Here is a 25265-nt window from a genome sequence, read left to right as displayed (position 1 = left end):
TTTCCATGTTTTGGCTATTGTTGAGAGTGATGCTATGAACATTGGGGTACATGTGCCCCTATGCATCAGCACTCTTATATCCCTTGGGTAAATTCCTAGCATTGCTATTGCTAGGTCATAGGGTAGTTCTATTGTTAATTTTTTGAGGAACCTCCACACTGTTTTCCAGAGGGGCTGCACCAGTTTACATTCCCACCAACCGTGTAGGAAGGTGCCCGTTTCTCCACGTCCTCGCCAGCATCTAGAGTCTCCTGATTTGTTCATTTTAGCCACTCTCACTGGTGTGAGGTGGTATCTCAGCGTGGTTTTGATTTGTATTTCCCTGATGATTAGATACCCTGAGCATCGTTTCATGTGTCTGTTGGCCATCTGGATGTCCTCTTTGGAGAAGTGTCTCTCTAACAGATGGTGCTGAGAGATCACACAGCAACATGCAGAAGAATGAAACTAGATCATTTTCTCACACCATACATAAAAATAAACTCAAAATGGATAAAGGACCTGAATGTGAGACAGGAAGCCATCAAAACCCTAGAGGAGAAAGCCGGAAACAACCTCCTTGACCTCAACGGCAGCAATTTGTTACTTTACACATCTCCAAAGGCAAGGGAATCAAGAGCAAAAATGAACTACTGGGACCTCATCAAGATAAAAAGCTTCCACATGGCAAAAGAAACAATCAATAAAACTAATAGGCAACCGGCGGAATGGGAAACGATAGTTGCAAATGACATATCAGATAAAGGGCTAGTATCCAAAATCTATAAGGAACTCACCAAACTCCACACTCAAAAAACAAATAATCCAGTGAAGAAATGGGCAGAAGATATGAGCAGACACTTCTCCAAAGGCATCCTTATTCTGAAGTGAGAAAGAAATTAGGATCAGAAATGTAACAACTCTTTCCACAAATTTTTTGTTGGGGTGAATCCCAGAATTTTGGAGCAGCAACTGTGGAGAGTGGAGAGTTATGGGGTTGACGTTGGTCCTAAGGAAGATTTGGGGGCTTTACCCATGTCCCTCAAATCTCCTTTAGCCCATCAAGAAACTTTCCTTGGTGTATTTACACTTTAATGGGAGGAAAAGATAATGTAGTAATTATGAGCAGAGTTCACAGAGCAATGATTAGAATACTCTGCTATTTTTTTAAATTAATAAGTTACACTCTAAGTTACAAGAATGTGCTTGATATGCAAATAGAGCTTCCGGATAAGTTCATAAATCTTGATCCAACCACATATCTCCTCTTTGTGCCTCCTATAAAGAAATTTTGAAAACACCATTATTTGAGCACGAGAGGCAAACAATCTTAACATGGAAGAACAGGCACTTTGTTATACATACATTAAAACAGAAGAAAATGTATGTTGTTATTATACCAGCTCTTTGACTTATGTTGGAAAAGTATTAAACTCTTATTGAATGACTGAGAGATGGAGGCACAGAGGTTCAACAAAAAGAAAAACTAAAATATAACAACTTGAATGCAGCACAAAACTTTGGAACCTCTTCGGGCGCCTGGGTGGCTTAGTCGGTTAAGCATCCGACTTCAGCTCAGGTCATGATCTCACGGTTTGTGGGTTTAAGCTCCGCATGGGCTCTGTGCTGACAGCTCAGAGCCTGGAGCCTGCTTCGGCTTCTGTGTCTCCCTCTCCCTCTGACCCTCCCCTGATCACACTGTCTCTCTCTCAGAAATAAATAAAACATTAAAAAAATTTAAAACAAAAATTTGGAACTTCTTATAATTATTACAAACTTGGCCTTTTATTTATTGTGTTTTAATGTTAATGGAAAGTAATTGGTGTATTTTAATTTTGTTTCCAAGATAATTTAGATGAACATGTTTAAGTGCTTATTAATAATTCACTCATGAATATTATGACAAGAATCAGGTTGTTTTTGGCCTGTAGTTATAGTTATGCTTCCACATCTGATCTGGCCTTTAAATTCTTAAACCCTCTTTTGACTGGGAAGAAAAATATTAGAAAAAGTACAATAGGAAAAAAATTAATGATTATAGTATTAACTTATAAGAAATATTTGTGCAATTAATTTGAAATTGGAATTTTTGCTCACATTCCCACAATAAAAATACATTTATATACAGATGAAAGTACAAGGAAATGATGCCTGGAAAAGTCCATTGTTCCTAAGGATTCACCAAAGGAGGGAGGAGCCAAAGATTGCACCAGTTGGGAACTATTAGATGAGGCTGAAATGGGAAACTTTTCTCACTGTTTAAGCTTGAGATAGTACCAGTGTGATGATGCCCCCTTTGAATTAATTTATATGCTGAATATAATGTGCCAACTATTTTAAATACATAGTGTAGATCTTCCAACAGCCATGTATTTTTTATATGTTCCAAACCCCACTGAACAAACCCAAAAGATCTCTTAGGGATTTTCAAAGTGGAACTAAGGACAGAGAGGCAAACCCTTTTCATTAGTCATAGCTACATGGCAAGTGGCTTGGAAGGTAGCAACAGTTATATATTTTAGCATGTCTGGAAGAGGTGAGCATGAAGCAGACGTACAAAGTCATCAAAGGCAAGAGATACATAGACAGACATCTGGAATTCTGGAGTTCCTGAGATCCTTTCAATATAATTTCCTTTTTTAAGTAAAATACTTATATCTGTCATTTTCAATCAAAACATCCCTTATTTATTCATAAGTCTAGTAGGGTCAGGGAAGAAAATGTACTGTGTGGTGTGGTAAGTTCAATAGGGAGGGAATCCTAGGGAGCTGTGGGAGCTTTGAAGAGATGCTCCTATTCCAGCATTGAGGGAAACAATATAACCAGAGACATGTGGTAATTATTATATTTTGTATAGTTTAGTTTTTATATGTTTTAACATTTTTTTGGTGGCAGAAGTCTGGATGTGTGGATGAAGAATGATACGGATAGACATACTACAGGTTTGGAAAGAAGAAGGAGTTAAAGCCAAACAAGGATAAGAAGCTATGACCTACAAGAAAGTTGGAAATGATTTACAATGGTTAAAGTAGAGATTCATGCTGATGAGTTGAAGATGTCAAGACACTGTATCAGATCTCTTATTCATAAGCAATGTAGCTTGCTTTATATTAGAATAAGCAAACTCTTGACTTACTTGAAGTATCTGGGAGTGAATCTATGTTAAACTGTGTTAATGACTTATTTGTCTAGTTTCATACCATTTTTTTTCTCCACAGATGGACACCGATAGTTCAGAGTGGATGAATCATCTTGGTCTAGGCTATGATGAAACACTGACCACACAGCCCAAGTCATTGCTTGAGAGATCGTCATGAGTCCCAATTGAGGTCAATTCCAGTCCACCTTGGGGGTTTTCTAACAACAGTTCTAAAAACCTCTTATGTTGGGCATCAGGAAGATGTGAAGCTGGACACCGTTTGTCCTCGTTCTCTGTCATGTGGAGAATATCAAACTGCAACAGGCAAGGAAGAGCCCAGCATGGAGAAAAGGGCAGAGCCATGAGAAAACAGACCATCACGCCACCTTCCTTAGAATTTATGTTCCTACCTGAGGTGAGGTCTTCCGCATCCTTCTCAGTGATGTAAGCTAATAAAATTCCATTCTTGTATTAATCCAATTGAATTGGATTTTTGTCACTGCCAACTGTAAGGACATCAATTACACACTGGTTACTGAAGAGTGCACCGATGGCTTTCTTGTGTTGTAGCTATATGTCTTCACTGTGCAAATCATGTTATAAAATGCATATAAAAACGAGGCAAGAACATAGATCATGTGGGCCCACTGCCATTGTTTTAGAGATGAGAAAACTGAGGAATAAACAGGCATGTATGTGGCTGGCCCCAAATCAAAAGGTGAGTTGCAGAAAGAGCAACGACTTGATTAGCAATTGGGATGCAATTCTATTTCAAAAGTTTATTCATGTTGTCATTAATTATGTATGATAGCATATATGCACTCACATCAAATTAAATAGTTAGTGCTATCTATTGATGACAGTTCCTCCTGACTTTGGCCTGACCTCATATTAGAGCAGAGAGGGGCTTCGTTTAGGAGTGGAAGACCCAAAGATATGCCTCATGCCTTTTTATCTATTGTTTTTTAAAATTATTTAAGGTCTTGTGGGGTTTTTTTTCCTATCTCTTTTTCTTCAAAATAACTCATCAAGGTCCCAGTGATTGCTTACACTCATTATCTAGGACATCACATCACTGCTGGGCAGAACATTTCTTTGAGAAGTGTCATTTCCATATCCTTTTCCTTTAAATAACAGACTTGGTTCAGATTTGGAAACACTGGGGTTTCCCTCCCCCCTCATTTAAGCTGCTTATGATTAGGCAAGCTGACAAGAGTTTAACATTAATAAGCCTCTGGCAGTGAAGACAGAACTTCTTAATGCTCAGCAGTTACCACCACAAACGTCAGCATTTAACAATGGGATCAAACTTTCCTTTGACACCAAGAGGTTATGATGACAACCTAATTGTTCTTCCTCCCCCTGAAGATTTAAGGGGCTACTGCTCTGGCCCAGCTGCATGAAGAGGACACAAAGAACTTCAAAATCTTTATTATGTTCCAGGCTTTCATTAAGAAACATTTTAAAAAAGAAGTTCAAATAACATTTTAAAATCTCAAAATCAAATTTAAAGAACTTAGAAAAGTTGAATTTTCTAAATGTCATGGAGATTTTGCTGCAAGTGGTAGAGTAGTAATTTTAAAATGAAATAGCCTTAGAATAAAAAATAAAATAAAATAAAACCTCAACTTTACAACATTTTTTTAAAAATTTCTGGACTGCTACATAATTTCCTGGGCATTGTTCTTATTTGTCTTAGATTAGAATACTCTGAAATCAAAATTTGAGGCCAAAACTTATAACAATGATTTCAGTGAGGCATCAAGTGTCAGGGAAACAGACGCGAAGTAAAGACAAAACAAGGTAGGGAAAGGTGGTCACTACTTGGTGTCAAGCTCAACCGATTGCTTGTATATAGGGCCATCTTTCAACAGGTCCAATGAACTGCCACTTCTTAGAATGGCCCACCTGATGAGAGAGAGAAGATATTATCCATAGAAGAAGAAATTACCCATAGACTCCAGTTTCCTATTAGTCAAATTAACTCCACAGGATGTTAATTCATGTGAACTTCCGGATTACCCACGTGGGGGTACACGGAGGGGCTTGTCACACCTTGGTGACAACATAGAAGAGCCGTATAGCAATAACAATGGGTGATGCACATTGGGTTGGGTCCATGGAAAGTGTTTCTAGAATTTGATGCTTAAATAGTAACCGGGATGGAATAAGCAGTCACATGGCCAAAATATCTGAGGTGGTACAAGGGAGTATCTAACTGGTCTTAAAGAGTGACTCTGACAATTAAGTAGAATAAATTATGCAAAAGATTCAGTATATAATAGATATTTTACTCGTGTCATGTTACCACAATGTTTTGCTTCATCAAAATAAGATGAATTCTTATGTTTTAATTTATAGGAAATCTTCCCCTCAGATTCCAACTCAAGTTTTGAGCATTTGAGAAGGGACTCTTCTTACCCACTCCTATGTTTCCTTCCGTATGCCATCAGACATAGTGAAAGAGGTCAATTCTACCCTAAGATAATGTGGAGAGAATGCAAAGCACAAACCAGGGACAACACCCAGTATCTGCCCGAAACAAGACTGGGATAAAGGGAAGAGGTGTGCTGTAAGAACTTCCTGAATATTCTTTGATGTCATAAAGCAGTAGAGAACAAGGGGCTAACTGAGAATATAAGATGAATAAGGAAAGGCACATCTTCATGTTTTTAGAATTTAAACGAAGTTGGAGAGTAACCTGCAAGTTGTAAGGAGCCCTGGAGAATGACTAATTTTATCAGCTTAAAGAAAAGAAAATCCAGAGAGGGAGGTAAGCTGTAAGAGACTCTTAATTATAGAGAATAAAAGGAGGGTTGCTGGAGGTGGGGGGATGGGATGGGCATTAAGGAGGGTACTTGTTGTAATGAGCACTGGGTGTTACATGAAAGTGATGAGTCACTGAAATCTACTCCTAAAACCAACATTACACTGTATGTTAACTAACTTGACTTTAAATAAAATCTTGGAAAGAAAAAAAAAGAAAAAAGGAAATGAAGACCCTTTCACATTCTTGAAACCATGTACCTTAAAGAGCTTCCCTGGAATATTTCCTCTCCTAGGAGATGATAAAACTTCCCTGGTCCTCCCTTCAACCCTCACTCAAATAAGCAGTCGAGAAAGAACAAAACTCAACCCAAGAAAATATAATAAAAAACGAACAAGTACATGTACACGACTACTAAAAAGGAAACGAGAATAAAAAAAGAGCAAGAATAAATTTAGATCCACAAAAAGAAAAGAAAGAAAGAAAAGAAACGTTCATTTACGTAAGTATGAGATACTAGATATCAGATTGGCCATCCAACACATGAAACTAAAATGCTAAAATAATGTAAAAATATCTTAAGGTGTGTCACTGAAAGGGCATGGATGTACTACACCTACAGATGTGAAAGAAGAAGAAGAGAGAGAGAGAAGGAAAAGAGGAAAAAGAGAAAAAGATTCTAAAATAAATAGAAAGAAAAGAATGATCCTCCAAAATAAAAACAGATATATAAATAGATAGATGATAGATAGAAAGATAGATAGATAGATAGACAGATAGACGACAGACAGACAGATAGATAAGGAGGAAATGGGGAAGTATTTAGACTGATGGAAGAAACCATGGATGGTGGATAATTATATTCAATTGGATGATAAAGTAACTTTCACATTAAAATTCTATAATAGTGAAACTAACTTTCTAGAGGAGGCAGGTAGAAAATCTAACAATTGGAGAAGATCCCTGTTATATACTAGCCAACAAGGTGATGACATAGCCACGTTAATAAGAGTAAAAATATTTAGGGGTGCCTGGGTGGCTCAGTTGGTTAGTCAGAAGCGTCCGACTTCGGCTCAGGTCATGATCTTATAGTTCATGAGTTCGAGCCCCACGTCGGGCTCTGTGCTAACTGCCAGCTCAGAACCTGGAGCCTGTTTTGGATTCTGTATCTCCCTCTCTCTCTGACCCCCTACCCCTGCTCATGCTGCCTCTCTCTCTCAGAAATAAATAAAACATTAAAAAAAGAGTAAAACTATTTAGAAGAACAAAAATATTACCAACTACATTAAAATTTTTGTATGATTATAATATAGATTAAATATGGACTAAAATAATAAGAATGATCTTTCTACAAAGAGAAATTGATAATTATACAATAATAGTGGGAAATTTTAATACAATTTTCAGTAACTGAAAGATCAAACAAAAAATCAACAAATTTACCTTAACTGAGATATTAATATCAGGACCAATAGAATGGAGCCAACTAACATCATGTGCCTCCTGACATAATTTAACAAGAAATATAAAATACCACCTCTGAATTAGTCCCACAAAAATGTTTAACTTGATTATAATCAAACCATCATAGACATTCAGCATGTGGTATCGTCTATAAGACCATTGTCCTTAAGTCTTTAAAATTCATCATAAAAAATAGAAAGCAATGTAAAATGTCTACATTAAATTCTAAAATTAACTTATACATTAAAAGAGCCTCAAAGACATGACAATCAGATGCTATATGTGAACCTTATTTGGATCCAGAAATGAGAAAGATAAAAGCATCTGTAAGAGATATTATGAACCGTGGCAACCTAAATACAAAGGATAAGATAGAACTCCTTGATTTAGAAAATTAAACTATAAGACATCTAATTAAACTTGAATTTAATAAAAACAATGAATAGGTATTTTAGTGTAAGGATGCCCCATTCAATATTTGGGACATAGTAATATATTTGTTGTTTATCTGAAATTCAGTTTAGTTTGGTATTATGTATTTTATTTGGCAACCCTACTGTATACTCAGTAATATTGTACAATTAGTATTATTTTAGCTCAGTTAATGAGATTTGAGGTGAAAAATCATAGTGCCTACAATTTTCAAATTATTCTGTAAAAATCATTTTCATATTAAAACTTTATCAATCAAGATGAAGGATATCCTCATGTCGAAATTATTATTCTCTAATATCTTCTGAAATTTTATTTTTTAAATATAAAGTTGGCAAATAGTTTATCAACTCTTGACTTCTATATGAGTCATTTCTCTTAAAATTAAAATGTAATATTGAGTTTTTTAAATAGTTCCTTTCTGCCATGTGGTGAATTAAACTATGTTTCAGGCCATTTTTAAAGGCAGGGAGAAATTGTTTCATTTGGGAGCAAATCTTTTAAAAAAGTGAAATAGAAGATTTTAACAAAATATTTAATAACTGTGATCTAATTGTCAAATGTAGAACTTTGTGGATAAGAGTTGGTACAACTGAGGAATGTATATACCTGATAGATATACATTATTTTAATCATCCCTAAAACACTAACAAGTGTGATTAGATATATTTGTCAAAAAGCAACGATCAACAAATTCCAAAATGTATCTTATAGATTATGATTTATGATAACCAATAATAACAATAGTTCTAAATAGCTGATGTACTGTTAAAAAAAAGAAACTTAGAAAATGTTTATAATGGAATAAGAAAGAAAATATGTTAGAATAAAATTTGTGAAACACAGCCAAAGCAGTACTTTGAAGGAGACTTGTAGCCATAACAGTATACACTAAAAGAGAAGAAAAGTTCAAAACTAGTGAATAAAATATCAGACTATGTTCTTTTTGGATTCAACATAACCTCCTTGAAAACAAAGGTGTTCCCCTTGTTATATTGTTTCCCTGAGAGTGCTATCCATAGAGTAAAGCATTAAGTAAAGCATAGAGTAAAGCATCCATAGAGTAAAGCATTAAAATCATAGATTGAATTTGTGTTCCCCTCAACTCATTGATGAAGTCCTAACCTGCAGTTCTTCAACATGTGCCTTTATTTGGAAATAGGGTCATTGAAGTTGTAACTAATTAAGATGACGATTTAACCCAATATGGGCTATGGATGGGCTCTTAATCCAATGTGACTGGTGTCCTTATTAGAAGGTGAAATTTGGACACAGAGACACATATATAGGGAAAACAACATGTGAAGATAAAACAGAGGTCAGAGTGATACTTCTATATACCAAAAATTACCAGAAAACACCAGAAGCTACATGAGAGGCACACATATTATTCCTCACAGATGTCACAAGGAACCAACTTGTCAATATCTTAATCTTGGACTTCCAGCCCCCAGAACTGTGAGACAATGAATTTCCATGGTTTAAGTCACTCACTGTGTAGCACTTTGTCATAGCAGTTCCAGCAGCTAATGCAGTTACCTTACTGACTATATGGGCCATTCGCTGGGAAGCCCTTCATTTTCTCTGGACTCAATACATTATTCACTATTGTATTTTGAAGCTTCTATCCACATCATCTTTTTGTAGACCTTGCCAGTGCATGAAATCCTGACAAGCAATTCCAGAATCCGTTACTTAAAAACCTACAACCTAGGTTTATAAACTCTCCCAAATATAAAAAAAAAGAATCTTAAAGGCAAATAATTTATCTGCCTGGACTAAACAACCAGTACAGGCCGAATAAACTGTTTCTGGAAACTAGCATGCTAAAGCACCAAAATATGTTGTTATTTTACGCACAGACATTTATGGTGGCTTTCTTAGAGACTGGTTATCAAGCTGAAAGCAGTCCATATGTTATCAAAAGCATAAATCATACACAACAAAGTGTTATTTGGATAATGAGTGAATTTCAGGGCAAAAAATACGCATAAGAAAAAATTGGTACTTTATAATATATACATGTTGAAAGATGACAATTATGTGTTATGATTTTTTAAAATTGTACAGTAATTTGAGTTGCGATTACAATTTTAAATGAACAATGGGAAAGGATAATTATATCTCATTATGTCAACTGGGCTGCTGTAACGAGCTCCCTTACTAGACACTAGTGAAAGTGTCTATAAGCCTATTTGAAATAGGCTCCAAAATATGATTTAGGTGGCAAAATGCTATCTTAGTCTTCTGTTTTTGAATTGTTTCTCTAGCAAATCATGTTTGGTAGTGACCCATTTAAGTTTGGGAGACATACTTCATTTGAAAGACCCGAAGAGGAGACTTTATTTTGCATCCAGTTTCAAAAATTATTATCGGGAAGAGTAAAGAATTTAAGAAAACGTGTTAAATTAAAAAGCAGGAAATATAGTTAAGGAAAAGAAGCGTGGGTATATCTAATTGAGTATTGTAGGGGGTGGGGGATATGAAACTCTGAAACCACAAAATCATTAAGTGACTCTGAGCACAATGTACCTAACTCTTTTGGCTTCAGTTTTCTCATCTCTAAATGAAAATGAAAATAATGTATTTTTCCTCTCAAATTTGTTTTGATGGTTAAAGGAATTTATAGTTGAAATATGGTCAGCTGTGGGGTAGCAATTTGACATTGTTAACCTCCTCCTTTCTTGCCCGTTATGAAAAGAAAAGATGGTTCTGACCTTTCTATGTGACTCTTGAGAACACAAAATCATTCACATTTCACTTTTTTGGTGAATTACCCTCAATCTGATAAAATAACATCAGACTATTTGGGGGAGGGGAGGAGCTTACAGTTGTGGCTCCATTGTAATACAGGCAATAGGAATGCCTGCAAGGAAATGCTCTTCTAAACACTTGTCCTCACTGGGAAGGTCTTTAGGAGGCTTTCTTCTTGGGCCTCTTGTGCTTTCCTCTGACAACATTTTGCAAATATTTAAAAAGAGAAACTATCGGGGTACCTGGGTGGTCTCAGCTGAGCCTCTGACTCTTGATTTAGGCTCAGGTTCTCATGGTCTGTGAGGCCAAGTCCCACAGACTGGCAGGGCCAGTCTCAGATTCTCTGTCTCCCTTACACTCTGCTTTCCCTTCATTCTCTCTCTCTCTCTCTCTCAAATATAAATAGACATAAAAAAAGAGAGAGATTATTTATTTTCAGTCATTATCTCACAAAGTTATTTCTTTAGATTCTACTAGCTTTCTGAAGACAATGGCTTTTATAGAACTATCAACTGGAAAAGGATTAAAATACAGACTGGTAACCCATAGATTTGTATTTATTTCTGACTCAAAAGGTGGCGTTTGGCAAAATTTGACTCCTTCATACTTTATCCTCCTATTCAATACATGAGAGGGTCCAACTACATGTCATCGAACAACCTTGCTGGAGAAATATCAACTCTTAATCTAATTTGATTGCACTGATCTTAAAGAAAAAGCAAGTCCCCTCTGTAACATTCACCTAGTTCTCTCAGGCACAGGACCTTTCAGTAAGCAAAAGGAATGTTTGATGTGTTAAATAGTCTAATTCTCAAATTCCGATTTGAAGGTAAGACTCAGTCTTTATATAGAGTTGTGTTTGATGTTTCAGAGGAGGAAGAGTAAAGGAATGAAAATAAAATTTTACCCTGGGGAGTCAATGGTAAAATTTTTAAATTGCCCCATTTCTGATAATTCATCTTGAAAACATTAAAGAAACATGTGTAACAATAGTTTTAAAAATAAAAATGTGACGCATAGTAACTACATCCATTGGGCTACAAATTTGGCATTTAAGAGTATATAAGATGTTTCCTTTTTCTAGAAAAATGTTAACGTTTATTTATTTTTGAGAGAGAGAGAGATGGAGTGTGAGCAGGAAAGCGATAGAGAGAGAGGGAGACACATAGAATCTGAGGCAGTTTCCAGGCTCTGAGCTGTCAGCCCAGAGCCCAAAGTGGGGCTTCAAAACTCATAAACCTTGAGATAATGACCCAAGCTGAAGTCAGACATTTAACCAAGTGAGCCACCCAGGCACCCAGATGTTTCTGAATTTAAAAGACAAAATTGTAATTTCAATTTATATATTTGTTTTTTCATCCTTATTATTTCAATTTTGTTTTGCTTTTATTTTATACCATACATGCTATATTCGTATAATTGTACATGTATGCAACTTTTAAACAAGTAAAGAGATACATATTGCAAATATTTTGGGATAAGTGATCTACATTTGAACATTAGGATGATCAATGAAAGTTTGGAGACCACTTTTGAGTTATATTCAAAACATTGCTGTAGAAAAATAGATATTAACATTTATTGATTTTTTGATTTAACATTTATTGATTTTGAAAAATCTTCATGTTCTCTTTTCCAACTACCTGAAATGTTCTTTCTCCTAAAATCCATCTAGTTTCTTCCCAATGTCTTCCAGGTCTCTTAAAATATTGTTTTTCTCCTAACTTATCCTTGTATAACATATCTAAAATTTAACACTCCTGCCCCAATGTTTCATATAAGTCCCTACTCTATTTTTTCTTTTAAGCACTTATCACTCCTTACTCACCTGTTACCTATTTTATTAATATTTTAGACTTCACTATAAGTTGTGTACTCTTTGCCTTCCCATAAGAAAGTGAAGTGATTAAAAAAGAAAAGAAAAGGAAAGTTAGGTGATGAGAGCAGAAAATTTGTATATTTTGTCCACTGTTCGACCTCTAATTTCTAGACTAATGCCTCGTATATGATAGGTGATAATATTTATTGAATGGTATATACCATTTCATTTTTTCCTCACAATCAAGAAAAAGAGATATTATTACCTGTCCTTTTAGATGAATAAATGGAGTATTCAAAGGCAGAAAATGACTTACTTCAGACCTTAGAGCAATTTATAGGCTTCCTCAGAGGGATAAAATCATGAGGAAGGCCGTGGGGCAGCTGGATGATAAGTAGTAAGGGCTAATGTATAAAGGAGTTCAGACTTGTTATGTGGGTACCCAAGGAGTCAGGGTAGAATCCGTGTTTGCAAACTTTGGAGAAGGGTGAATTTCAGATCTTAGCAAAGATTAGCAGAATTAAAATGTAACATCTATGGAAAAAGAGGGTTCCTGGAAAAAGGAGAGATTCTTTAAAAAAAAAAAAGTGATCAGGTTGCCAGGCTGTGCTAATGATGATTAATGTTCTAGAAGGAACATGCAACCAGTTGTTTCTTAAGGATCTTGCATGATTTTCAAATACAAAATTTTAATAAAGCATGGTCGCCAATGATACCAGTTACTTTTCTATGGAAAACAAATGCTGGGATTTCAAATAAAAGTAATGAAAACTCACTGTTCTATTTTGAGTAGATAAATGGGCTCCACAAAAGAAACCTTGGGGTTGAGGTGAGGGACAGATAACCTTTAGAGAAAGTGTATTGTACCGAACAATGTGTGAGGCACTCATTTTCCACTTTTTCTGCACAGCATATTTTCAAATGAGGACCCAAAGATGACTTGCTCAGGGTGAACACAGTGAGGAAGTTGCAGATTTAGGACATAAGGTAAGAGCTTTCATATTCCCTCCTAGCCCTGTTTTGCCATCTATACTTAGTCGGGTTTTTTTTTTAATTTTTTAATGTTTATTCATTTTTGAGAGCGAGACAGAGAGATAGAGTGTGAGCAAGGGAGGGGCAGAGAGAGAGAGGGAGAAACAGAATCCTAAGCAGGTTCCAGGCTCTGAGTTGTCAGTACAAAGCCCAATGTGGGTAGGGCTTGAACTCATGGACATGAGATCATGACCTGAGCCTAAGTTCGACCCTTAACTCACTGAACCACCCAGGTGCTCCTATAATTGTTTTTTTTTTCAAGGTTATGAAATAAACTGGTTGAAAAATATTCACAAATTAATAAAGGCCTAAAAGTATTTTTATGGCTCAAATAAAGACATATGAAACTTCTCCATTTAGCTTTCTGTATCCTAAAAGAACAATTTAAAGATAATAAAAACTACCATGAGTATGAATTCAGAAATTCGGGTAAGCGTAATTGAAACACACCAGATCAAGTGAAGCTGGATTGGCCATTCTGTTCCCACTTCAGGAATTCTAAAGGATTATGACTATATTTTTAAGAATAAAACATTTCAGTGCATTCAGTACTTCCTGTATTTAACAAGAGAGTTAACACTCATTCATTCATTCCTCATAATTGAGCTTAAATGCATCACCATGCTCTATACGGTTTTCTTTTTACCTTTGGAATTATTGTCTGATTATAAAAGGGAAAATTTTCCCTTTATGAGCTTCAGAAAACAGATAAACTTTTTCTTAACTCACTACTGTTAAAATGTTTTCTCTCAGTCATAAAGTATGCGATCAGGCAAGTAGGCAAGGTTTTATTGGTCAGCTAATATAACAATAACAGTTACAGTACCTATTCTGTGACTACACTTTACCTATAGAACTTATTTAATCTGTACCGCAAATAAAATATGTTGTTGGATTTCCATTTGATACAAGTGGAAACTGAGTCAAAGAGTATTAAGTAACTTGACCAGAAATTACACAACTAGTGTCTAAACTTAGCATTGGACTAGGAATTTTCGGGGATCAAAAATTATATATGAGATGCATATTCTATTCTTAAAAAAAATGAATACTCTAGCAGAGCCTGGGTGACTCAGTTGGTTAGGTGTCCAACCTTGACTCAGGTAATGATCTCACAGTTGGTGAGTTCGAGCCCCATGTTGGGCTCTGTGTTGACAGCTCGTGGCCTGAAGCCTGCTTCAAATTCTGCATCCCCTCACTCTCTACTTCTCCCCCGCACGCCCTCTCTCTCTACCTCTCAAAAATAAATAAAAATTAAATAAATTTAAAAAATGAAAGTTCTGGAATATCTGATTATTAGATGAATTAATAAGTGAGTGAATGAATCAATCAACTGAGTCATTCATAAAAGACCTAAAGAACAATACATACTGTATGATCAAACACTGTCTTTGTGGTTACTGAATCGAAGTGCTTTGAGATTTGCGGAGAAAAAAACCAGGAAGTACAATTGGTACCAGTGGGAAGTGAGGTAATCTCCAACTGCAGGAAAGAGAAAGCAATTCAATTAATTCAACACATATACAATATTCACACAATGCTTGAAAGCCATTGGACTAGATCCTAGGGATTCAGAAACAATAGCTATTTGTTCTAGTGGACGAGGAAGATTGATCAACAAATAACTGCAAAAGGGTTTGGTTTAAGCAATAATAGGATACAAATAAGATGTGGAAGTGTTATAGAAGAGAAAGAGACAAGGCTGGGTGCTTTTCTAAATGTTTACAGAAAATCCATATAAATATTATTTGTAATTAAATTCAAATTTCCATTCAGGGCAAAGAGTCCTCATGACAGTATCCTTGTGCTTTCCATTTGTTTGAATTCCTTTTTTTTCAAACTTCAGTGAACATTGCAACTGAATTCTGTATATTACATCCCATAAATAGGAAATGGACCTTCGCTCAGTTTTTTTGTTTGTTTTTGTCAAGTCAAATGATGTCTATATCATTAGAGTAAATTAGTGCTCTGGGAGTATTTCTTTAACTAGAAAAATATGCAGATGCCAATTTTTCACATGGACATTATCAACAAAAACTACTGATCGCCCTTGACAATGGGTATTTGTTTCAGAGAATCCACATCAACTGCAGAAACAGGGCCTGTGCTCTAAACCAGCCATTTTTGTAACTGTCCGCATTTTCCCTTGCAGATCTGCTCACATATCGGTGAATATTTTTCATCCTTTAAGAGGATGGGAGATTATTTGCAATTTAACACATTAAGTTGAGATGTGCCTAAAGGACCCAGAACAAACGTTAAGTGTAACATAAGTCTAATAGGACAATTACTTGCTTAATGACTCAGAATTTGTGCCCAGCAATGCATGCCGTGATAGATGGGAGTGTTAAACACTTACAATGTAGTTTTCAGATGATACCATTATGACAAAAAGTATTTAGACAGATCCAAAAAACCAAAGATTATTTGCAAAGTCATCAAAAATTGAAATGAATACTGCTGAAGTGAGGAGGATTCAAAGGGTCCAGGAATTAAAATGAAGAACTCCAAAGAATCTCAGACAATACAGCTGTCAGGGACAGTCCCAGAGTGGTATAGAAAAGAATTACCCTGACAACCTACTCCTTCAAGTGCTGTGCTAGTATTCTTTTCTGTTATTAAACCAATCTGGTCTTCCTCTGAATCCGTGGTGCTCATCAGGAAATCAATTATGTCATGCTAGTGAAGATGAAAATAGAGAAGAAGAATGCTACTTTTGAGCTACTTGTAAAGACCAGCCAAAATCCTTGGGATGCCTGGGTGGCTTTATCGGTTAAGTGTCAGACTTCGGCTCAGGTCATGATCTCAGGGCTAGTGAGATTGAGTGCGGAGCCTGCTTGGGATTTTCTCTTTCCCTCTCTCTCTTTACTCCTTCCCTGCTTGCTCTTTCTCTCTCAAAATAAATAAATATTAAAAAAAATTAAGTGCCCTTCTTTGAGATAAGGCTTCAGAACACCTGCCTTTCAAGGTGATTCCTGATTCACTGGTTGGCAGAGTCCATGTTTCACAATTCCCACTGTTTTTCTGCTCAGTCTAATTCCAAAGCCCTTACAATCCACCAACCAGCAGAGAAAAGGCCTCCGGTGTCCACGAGAGAGCTTGTCCAAGAACCTTAAACACTTACGGGGAGGTGGCAGTGTATAAAAGCAGGGGATTCCAATCAGGCCTAAGCCTACAGGTTATTCCTCCCCTTCTGAATGTGCCCCAGTTTATTTATGGTTGAACTAAGGTCTTGGAAGAATGGTTGATCCTCAAACCAGCAACCACCCCAATTTATTTCATTTGCTCTGTGTACTCTCTCCATGTTCTTTCACCCTCCACTGTTTTGAGTATCTATTTCATTTTTAGGAACATTTGTATGTAGTTATACCTCAAAGATATGAAAAAAAAGTTGGGTGGGCAAAACGATATTCCTCCTCCAGGTTTTCAAAGCTAAAAATGTGCTGAATGAAACCTTTAGGAAATACAATAGGATTCCTGGACTGACAAAAACCTTTCCTTTAAAAAAAATTATTTATTTATTCTGGGTGAGGGCAGAGGGAGAGGGAGAGAATCCCAAGCAGACTCCGTACTGTCAGCCCAGAGCTCCACACGGGACTCAAACCCACAAACTATGAGATCATGACCTGGGCCAAAATGAAGAGTCATAGGCTTAACTGACTGAGCCACCACCCAGGTGCCCCTGACCAAACCTTTCTTTTGTCAAGCTTTTTCAAATATTCCAACCTTTGTCTTGAGAGTGAGGAGGCCACCGTTTGGGGAATATGAGGGTCATTGTAGGATGATGTTTATAATGGGCCTTCAATTTACAGAAAAAGGACTTGGGGTGAGGAGGCAATGCAAAAGAAGTATTATCAAGCTTTGCATTTTAAAAAAGTACAACAGTAATTCAAAGGGCAAAGTTTCTGGATTTCCTGGGGTGCTTGTCTCTGTAACTCAGTACCCTGGCCCCTTCTACAACAGCAGTTAAGTACAACTCATTAAGCAATTGAAGAGTCAGAAAGGCACATTGCTAATAAGAACATCTTAAAAGCTAATGTATATTCATTTAGCTTCATGTCAGTTTCAATTGTCTTCTATGTTTCAATCCAACTCCTAGATTCTTTATGAGTATCTCTACAAAGAGGCAAGTGAAGACTGAATAAAATATCTACATTCTTAAAAGAAAATGAACAATGCTTTGTTTGATTATCCAGGTAGATTTGCTCATGGGCATTTTTAAGGGCTGCATTATCAAAATAATGTATATATGCATATTTTCACTTACATATTTATGCTTTTTGAGGGAAGCATTAATGCTTGTTAAAAATTCACTGGGAGATCAGAAGGTCATATTTAAATACTAACCCTGATAAGAGCCACACGCTTTTGAGAAAGTCAGTTAATGCCTCTGAACATTAGTCTATAACCTCACTCCTACCTTCCTGGAACTCTCAACAGTGTGCTTGGATATAAGACCAGTTTGCCCCTTGGAACATTAGGTAGTTACCTCAACTGCTGATCACCAAACATAAAATGTGACTCCTATGCCTCCCATCCTTTCCTATTTTCCACTATGGCACTGAACAGAAGGACTGTTCTTCCATACCTAGAAGGAGCTCTGAATTCTATCTCTTCTCCCTCTGCCCTGCTCGCTTCTCTCTCCCCCACCCTCTCCCCCTCCTTCTCCCCTCCCCCTTCTTCTTCTTCTTCTTCTTCTTCTTCTTCTTCTTCTTCTTCTTCTTCAGTACATTTAATCACCCACATTTGTTCTTTGAAACCAATTTAACTGCACACTGCAGATTTGCTATGCTGTCTTCATTGTGATTCTGATCAACAGAGTTTACAACTTCCATTGTAATTTTGCCTTTATCTTGTTAGATTTTGAAATAATACATTTTAGTTTTCTTTTCATTCCTAATTCACTTTTCATTGTGCTTATTGGACATAATCCATGAGATTTTTATTTTTAGAAAATAAGAGAGGCTTACTTTATAGTTTAGTCTGCAAACAAAATTTATAAATATCTCTAAAGAACAAAAATTATTTATTCTTTGTGTGAAAGGTTTTATCTCTTTCTCCTTTCTGTCCCTTTCTGTTAATATTAGCTCTAGCCCTTGGATTTTATTTTTCCATAGTCTTACTTATTTTTTTTCTGCTTGTCCTAACTCTGCTTGTATGTAGAAGTTGTGATCTGGATCATGTCTGGGTGATCTTTGAAAATGTCTCTTTATAAAGTATCTGTGGATGCTTAGTTATTTTTTTAGATAAAATGTGAAAAAAAAGGGAAAACTGTCCTTTAGGGCATTACTTTTAGACATAAACTCTAGCATGTGTGAGACAAGCACAGAATGCCTAGGTCTTCTCTGGTCTGATAAAAAAAAGATGTGACCTTTGTGTTCACTTCAAGCTCCATGGTAATAAAGAGGAAGAACATGGAGCTTCAAGTTTCATGTTGGTACAATATTCGAGTTCCCACTCCAGCTCATTCACTCACTATGAGATTTGGGCATATTACCTCATCTCCAGGTTTCTTAATTGTTTTTTATCTGTAATAAGATAGGGAATATAATTATCTCACACATTTGTTATGAAGGTTAATGATTAATCAGCTAATTTATGAACAATGCTTAGTAGGCTTTCTAGCTCACAATAAGTGTTATTTAAATTACAACCATTATTGTGATGTTATTAATGGTTATAATGCAGAACAAAGTTACCAGCAATTTCACAGTATCTTGTTTTCATAGCTACTGTGGTCTTATTCCCACGGGAAAGCTAGAGAAGTAGGAAGGACACCAGTTCCTACCCGATTCACAAATGGAAAGCTTGAGACTCACCCCGTGAAAGGGGTCTGTCCAATGTCATTTAAACAACCAGCGATACAATCAGACCTAGAACTAGGGACATTCGCCTGCAAACTTAGTGTGTTTTTAATTCCAATGTGCAGTATTTTTAGTGCATTTAAAGTAATTTGTCTTTTGCATTAATACCCTACAGATACTTGAGGAACAAAACAGGCACACAAAAATGAGAAATGCAGGAGTATTTAAAAAGTAATTGAAAAACTTGGGTCAAAAGGAGAATCTCTAAAGAACAATACACCGATTCAGAGAAATGAAGGGGCAAGTCTAGTGCCTGCTTTGGAGGCCAGCAAGGAAGGACATGAAATGCAGGCACAAGAGGTCAAGCTTAAAATAATAGATGCCTAGAAGGCTGATTCTTCATTATTTGTTATTCAAACAAAAACCCACAGCTGTTACCTGGACCTTTGGCCCAAACTGCAGGCTTCTTTATAGGTCTATTGTGAATTTCACTAAAAGGGTTGTTGTTAAGTAACATTTTCAGAGGAATAATGTACAGGAAAATGACAGTGAATGAGCTCAAATTTGTACATAAGTTTCTGGGATCAATGACTCAATATCTTCAATTCCCTACCTTTATCTCACAAATAATATTAAAATGAAACAAAAAGACTTGCTGAAGATATGAAGTGTCAGCCAACCCCCACCCCTTCCCCACCATGTTTATGGAAGGAGAACTGGTATGAGTTGGAAGGGAAGAAGAAATAGATATTTAATATCAGACCTTCCATCAAGCACTTCATACATCTCATCAATGAGGTTCTTAGAACAACCTTGTGAAGCAGATAATACTTTGCCCTGAAAAGGGTAGACAACTGATGGCCAAATCCAAATCCAGCCTGCCACATGCCTTTTTTTTAATGTTTTATGACCTAGTTAAGTAGTGACAAAAGAGAAACTGTGGGCAGCAAAATCAAAACAAAGTAAGATTGCCAAGCCCCAGACAGGGAAACTGAGACTCAACAAGAGCAAATATTACGTTTAATGTCAAATAGCTCTTGGCCTTTTGAAGATAGAGATTGATCTTGGATTTGCCCAATTCAACATGAGATGAAACCCAGAGACTTCTGTGGGGCAAGCAAGATAGACCTCTCTATAAATGTGCCATTAAGGAACATAATTTCATCTCAGAGAACATGGGTGTTCACATGGAGAAGATTTGCAGTTCAGAATCTGAAGAACTGGTGACAGTACCAGATACCTTCCGACTTGTCAGTGACCCTGTCATATGGTGCAAAAGTTAAATAAAGAAATGGTAGCCATTATGCTGCACAAAGTAGGCAAGAAACCAGATTTGTGTTTGTAAGGTCGTTCGGGGCCAACTCAAAGTTTTGTTTTTTTGTTAGACAATTTGTTCCCTGTCATAGGATTTCCTTTTCACTTTGACACCTCTTTGAATTAAAAAAAAAAAAAAAAATTCCTATTGCCCTACCCAGGGGTTAAGAAAGGTTGCTGACTTCAGCCTTTAGGCCAATAAAGAGGAAGAGGGCAGGGTAAGCAGGAGGAAACATCTGGGCACAGACATGTGATTTGTGAATTAAGGGCAGGCCTCTTAAATGTTCCTGTTAGTATTTGCCCTGTATCGCTAGGTAATCTCCCATTGGTTTGGGGATTTTTTTTTTTTATTTTTTCCCCATCAATCATAAAGTCAAAAAGTTATGAGATTATTAACTTAGGGAAACAATGTGATATATTTGGAGAAACTCACTATTCATACACTCAGAAAACAGACTCAGGCCCTACTTTTGCACCAAAGATCCAATGTGATGGTCACATTGGTTATACCCCAAATAAACCCATTTTATTGGAAAATGGGGGCAAGTTCTGCCCCCATCTTGCCACAAGGTTGTTGTAAGGATCAAGGTAGATGATACCTGTGAACATGCTCTTAAACTAATAGAGACCATGTAAGGTAAGACCAGGGTTAGTAAAATGATAATGATGATGATAATGATAATGGCAAAGATGATCAACTCAGGACATTTGTGAAAGAGAAAGAAGGTGCATGTTAATAATTACGTTGGGACAGCCCTTTAAACCAGGATGGCCCTAAGCAGACTGGACGTACAACCGTGGCCATCCTTCTTAAGCATTCCATTTCACAACGTGTTTAATTTCCAAGCATCATACCTCAGTCTAGGGTGGGAGCGGGAGAATTTATAACCCTTGCCAGGAAAATGCTTGATTCGAGAAAATCCTGACTTGGAAAGAGAGCAGAAGAGGGATCCTAACACTTCCAACCAGCACCCTCCAAGGGAGACTGACTCACTTATGCTCACATAGCTCTACCACGTAGGTCCCTCAAGTACCTCCAATCAAGGGTCTCAAACCCAACTTTGTTTTCCTGTAAACTCCCCTTTACAATACCTCTTTCTTACTTATGAAATTATATTTAAAGTACACATTTCCATTAATTGCCCCATATTTTATCTGGCAGAAAATATATTACTTTATCATCTAAAACTCATTCAGATCTGCTCCCACCTTTTCAAACCCACTCCCACTGGTTCTGTCCAGACACTTACATATAAGACCTTCACTACTAGAAGAGTCTATATCCAGCTTCTCGGCTTCTAGTCCCCACCCTTTTTCATCATCCTGACCTCTCCCTTTCCTCCACTTCCCTCGGACGGCTTCCCGCCCTGTTGTCTGCCATACACGCACAGGATGGAGTAACAGGTACTCACATCGCAGAGCCTTTAAGGGGATGTGTGCCGCACAGGCGCACTACACAGGACCACAGAAGCTCCTCGGGATCCATGCGGTGCTTTGTAAATTGTGTGGCACAGAACACAGACTCAGTAACTCACTCCTGAGCAGCAGGTGGAGTGTCATCCCATTCTCATGAGCATTTACCATATGCCCAGAAACATAGGTGCCTTGGCGTTCCGTTTGCAAAAAAGTACAGACAGGCTTCAGGAGCCCCTTCCTTGCCTCCCGAGGTTTGTGATACTGAAAATCTTCCCTGTCCTTATTCTTTGACACTTTCAATTTATGCACAGGAGGATTATCATGTCTGACTGATTTGCTAGGACAGCTCTGATTTCATACTATAAACCACTATAGCCATGGGAGACCTTCCATATCTAGTTCAATGCATCAGGGACTCATTTAGGAGATAACACTCTTTGGGGCGCCTAGGTGGCTCAGTCGGTTAAGCGTTGGATTTTGGCTCAGATCATGATCTCGCGGTTCGTGGGTTCGAGCCCCGCCTCGGGTTCTGTGCTGGCAGCTCAGAGCCTGGAGCCAGTTTCAGATTTTGTGTCTCCCTCTCTCTCTGCCCCTCCCCCGCTCATGTTCTGTCTCTCTCTGTCTCAAAAATAAGTGAACTACAAAAAAATTAAAAAGAAAAAGGAAATAACACTCTTGGAAATCAAGGTCTCTTTATAAAACTCTGTGATGTAATTATTTTATAACACATTTAAATTCATCATATAAAACAGGAAAGTGTTTACTATTAGAAAATGTGATTATGACATGTAAAAGCAATGTGAAAGTCATACTATTATAATGGGATCTAGAGACAAGTTAGTTAAGGGGAATATTTTACTATTTTTGTTTCTGTGGTTGTTGATGTCTGTTTACTTACTCTATATGCCTTCAGTTAGCTTTTCTTTTTTTTTTTTTTGATACTTAACAGGATATAACTTATTAGAAAGAAATTAGGGGAAGGGCACCTGGATGGTTCAGTTGTTTGAGCGTCTAACTTAGGCTCAGATCATGATCCCATGTTCATGAGTTTGAGCCCCACATTGGGTTCTGTGCTGTCAATGCAAAGCCCACTTTGGATATTCTCTCCCCTTCTCTCTCTGCCTCTCCTCCCCTGCTCATGCTCCCTCTCTCAAAAATAAATAGAAAAATATTTAAAGAAAGAAATTAGGGGAGAAGATCCTGTAATTGAGAAAATTCTAAAATCAACTTAGCCCTCTCTTTGTATTTTGAAAATATTTATATGCCTAATACCTTTCTCTGATATTCCCCAGGAATGATATTTATGATTTATTTGGGCCAAAACTGTATTTTAAAAGATGAGGAAACTTTTCAAAGTAAGATTTATTTCATGATTACCATCCATTAAGGAACTGAGAATTGAATCTTAGGTCATACTGAAGGCAACATTCTTTGTTTTGCTTTGTGTTGTTTTGTTTTCTCCAAACTTGAGAAGACAAGTGATGACACTTAGGGATATTCTGAAAATGAATAACAGCGCTATCATCCAGCCGCACAGATGGACAATCAGGCCAATGCTAGAAATACAGTGAGTTAGTCGCTGGCACAGGACAGTATGACCGAGGCCACAGGACGGGATGGCCGGGAAGGGCTCTGCATTCCTGGAAGTAGTGTATTTAGGGTGAAAAGGAAAACTGACAAGAAAGATTGTGGATGGGTTATCTTGTATTGTGGTCAAATCTTGATATGTTGAAAACAGGCAACACCCATAATTCTGAAAATCTCAGATGTGGAGTCAAAGGAGCGGGGTTGAAGCCCAGCTTCAGACAAGCTGAGTTATGTTAGGCAGACAATTAACTCCCACTAGGCCCAATGATATACTTAAATGAGAGTAATAATAATAATAACAAATTATATATATAATATTATAGGGAACTGAGGAAGTAATATATAACTGCTATTACATACATAATATATGTATGAAATAATATTATATGTATAAAATTTCTTCAATTATTTTTTTTAGGATCAAATGCATAAAAAATGTTTGGATATCTAAAAAATATTGACACCAATAAACATAAGACCTAAACAATGATGAATTACTTCATAAGGATGATCTCAGTTTTTCTATATACTAATGTTTTACACATAGAAACCATGTATATAAGTGAGGCAGAGAAGGACAAATATCATATGTTTGCACATATAGGAGGATTAGGAGGAACTTAATGGAGGGCCAGGGGGGATANTGGGGGTGGGGGAGAGGGGAAGGGGGTGATGGGCATGGAGGAGGGCACTTGTGGGGATGAGCACTGGGGGTTATATGGAAACCAACTTGATAAACTATTTGTAAAAATAAATAAATATATATATATTTACAAAATAAAAAAGAAACCATGTATTTAACCAGCATTTAAATATATAATAAACTCATTAAGGATGTCAACCATTGGTGATGTATACTAGACCAGATCTAAGCATTAAGAGATTCCAGACACGCTCTTTAGATTGGAAAAGCCGCAACTTGAGTATGGCCTTCATCAGAACAATATTTCATTTTATGCCCATTACCTACCGCAGTCTTTCCTGAAAGATTCTGAAAATCCCTTTATTTGGAAGTTAGGTCAACAGAGCTATTGTGTTTTCTTCCAGCCCCTTCCTCCTAAGTGCTGTTCAAATCACCAGCACAGCTCAGAAAATCATCAAACATGGGAGAATGGTTACCACACACAGTAATGGGTCCACTGCTGCCCTTTGACAGTTTTGTACCTATTCATGCTGTTTCAGGTTCAATGTTCTCATCTCACACTGGACACCTGTTCTACAAGTGACTGTGTAAACAGGGAGGAGAGAAATCTCAATATTTCCAATCTAACTACATGGTGCTTTTTTGCGTTTTCTTTTCCAGTTTCAAAATAGTCAAAGAATAAAGAATAAACATTCATGAGGGTTCTTTTCCCTTGGAGAGGAAGGAGACACTGGATTTTCTGTGTTTGAAGGAGATAGTGGGTTTTCAAAACAACACTCATTGGAAGAAGCTGGCGTGCTGTAACAAGTACAGGCTTGGAAGACGCAGGACCTGACCTCATGTCTTGGCTCCAACCCGTGTAAATGGCACTGCTTTGCCCAAGTGATATGAACTGTATGAACTGCAGTGGCATGATTAGTAATGCCTACTTCATTGGTGTGTAAGAGTTGGAAATGTTCCATAAACCATCACAATGCAAGCATTAGTTATTATTGTTATGACTTTTTTATTACATCTAAAGGGAAAAAGAATGCTGGAAGTTATAACTACGAATTTTAGTTACTTTACAATCCCATAAACAATATCATGAAAAGCCTTAAAAGCTATGAATAAGG

The 25265-nt window shown here is 36.9% G+C and overlaps 2 long non-coding RNA genes across 2 annotated transcripts; one reads left to right on the top strand and one right to left on the bottom strand.

The window, feature by feature from the left end:
• Positions 1–782: 782 nt before the first annotated feature.
• Positions 783–5130, bottom strand: LOC144220283 (uncharacterized). The gene is made up of 3 exons (XR_013331679.1): positions 5070–5130; positions 3529–3624; positions 783–861 (listed from the first exon to the last, which is right to left on the bottom strand). It is a non-coding gene; the product is annotated as an uncharacterized LOC144220283 (long non-coding RNA).
• Positions 5131–5706: 576 nt separating this feature from the next.
• LOC144220281 (uncharacterized) lies at positions 5707–25129 on the top strand. The gene is made up of 3 exons (XR_013331677.1): positions 5707–5891; positions 13265–13341; positions 24811–25129. It is a non-coding gene; the product is annotated as an uncharacterized LOC144220281 (long non-coding RNA).
• The last annotated feature ends 136 nt before the right edge of the window (positions 25130–25265 follow it).

This window comes from Crocuta crocuta, unplaced genomic scaffold (assembly GCF_008692635.1).
Source record: "Crocuta crocuta isolate KB4526 unplaced genomic scaffold, BGI_CrCroc_1.0 scaffold179, whole genome shotgun sequence".
Classification (NCBI taxonomy): Eukaryota; Metazoa; Chordata; class Mammalia; order Carnivora; family Hyaenidae; genus Crocuta; species Crocuta crocuta.
The sequence above is the reverse complement of the archived record's forward strand: the minus strand, read 5'-3'. Positions and strand labels throughout refer to the sequence as shown.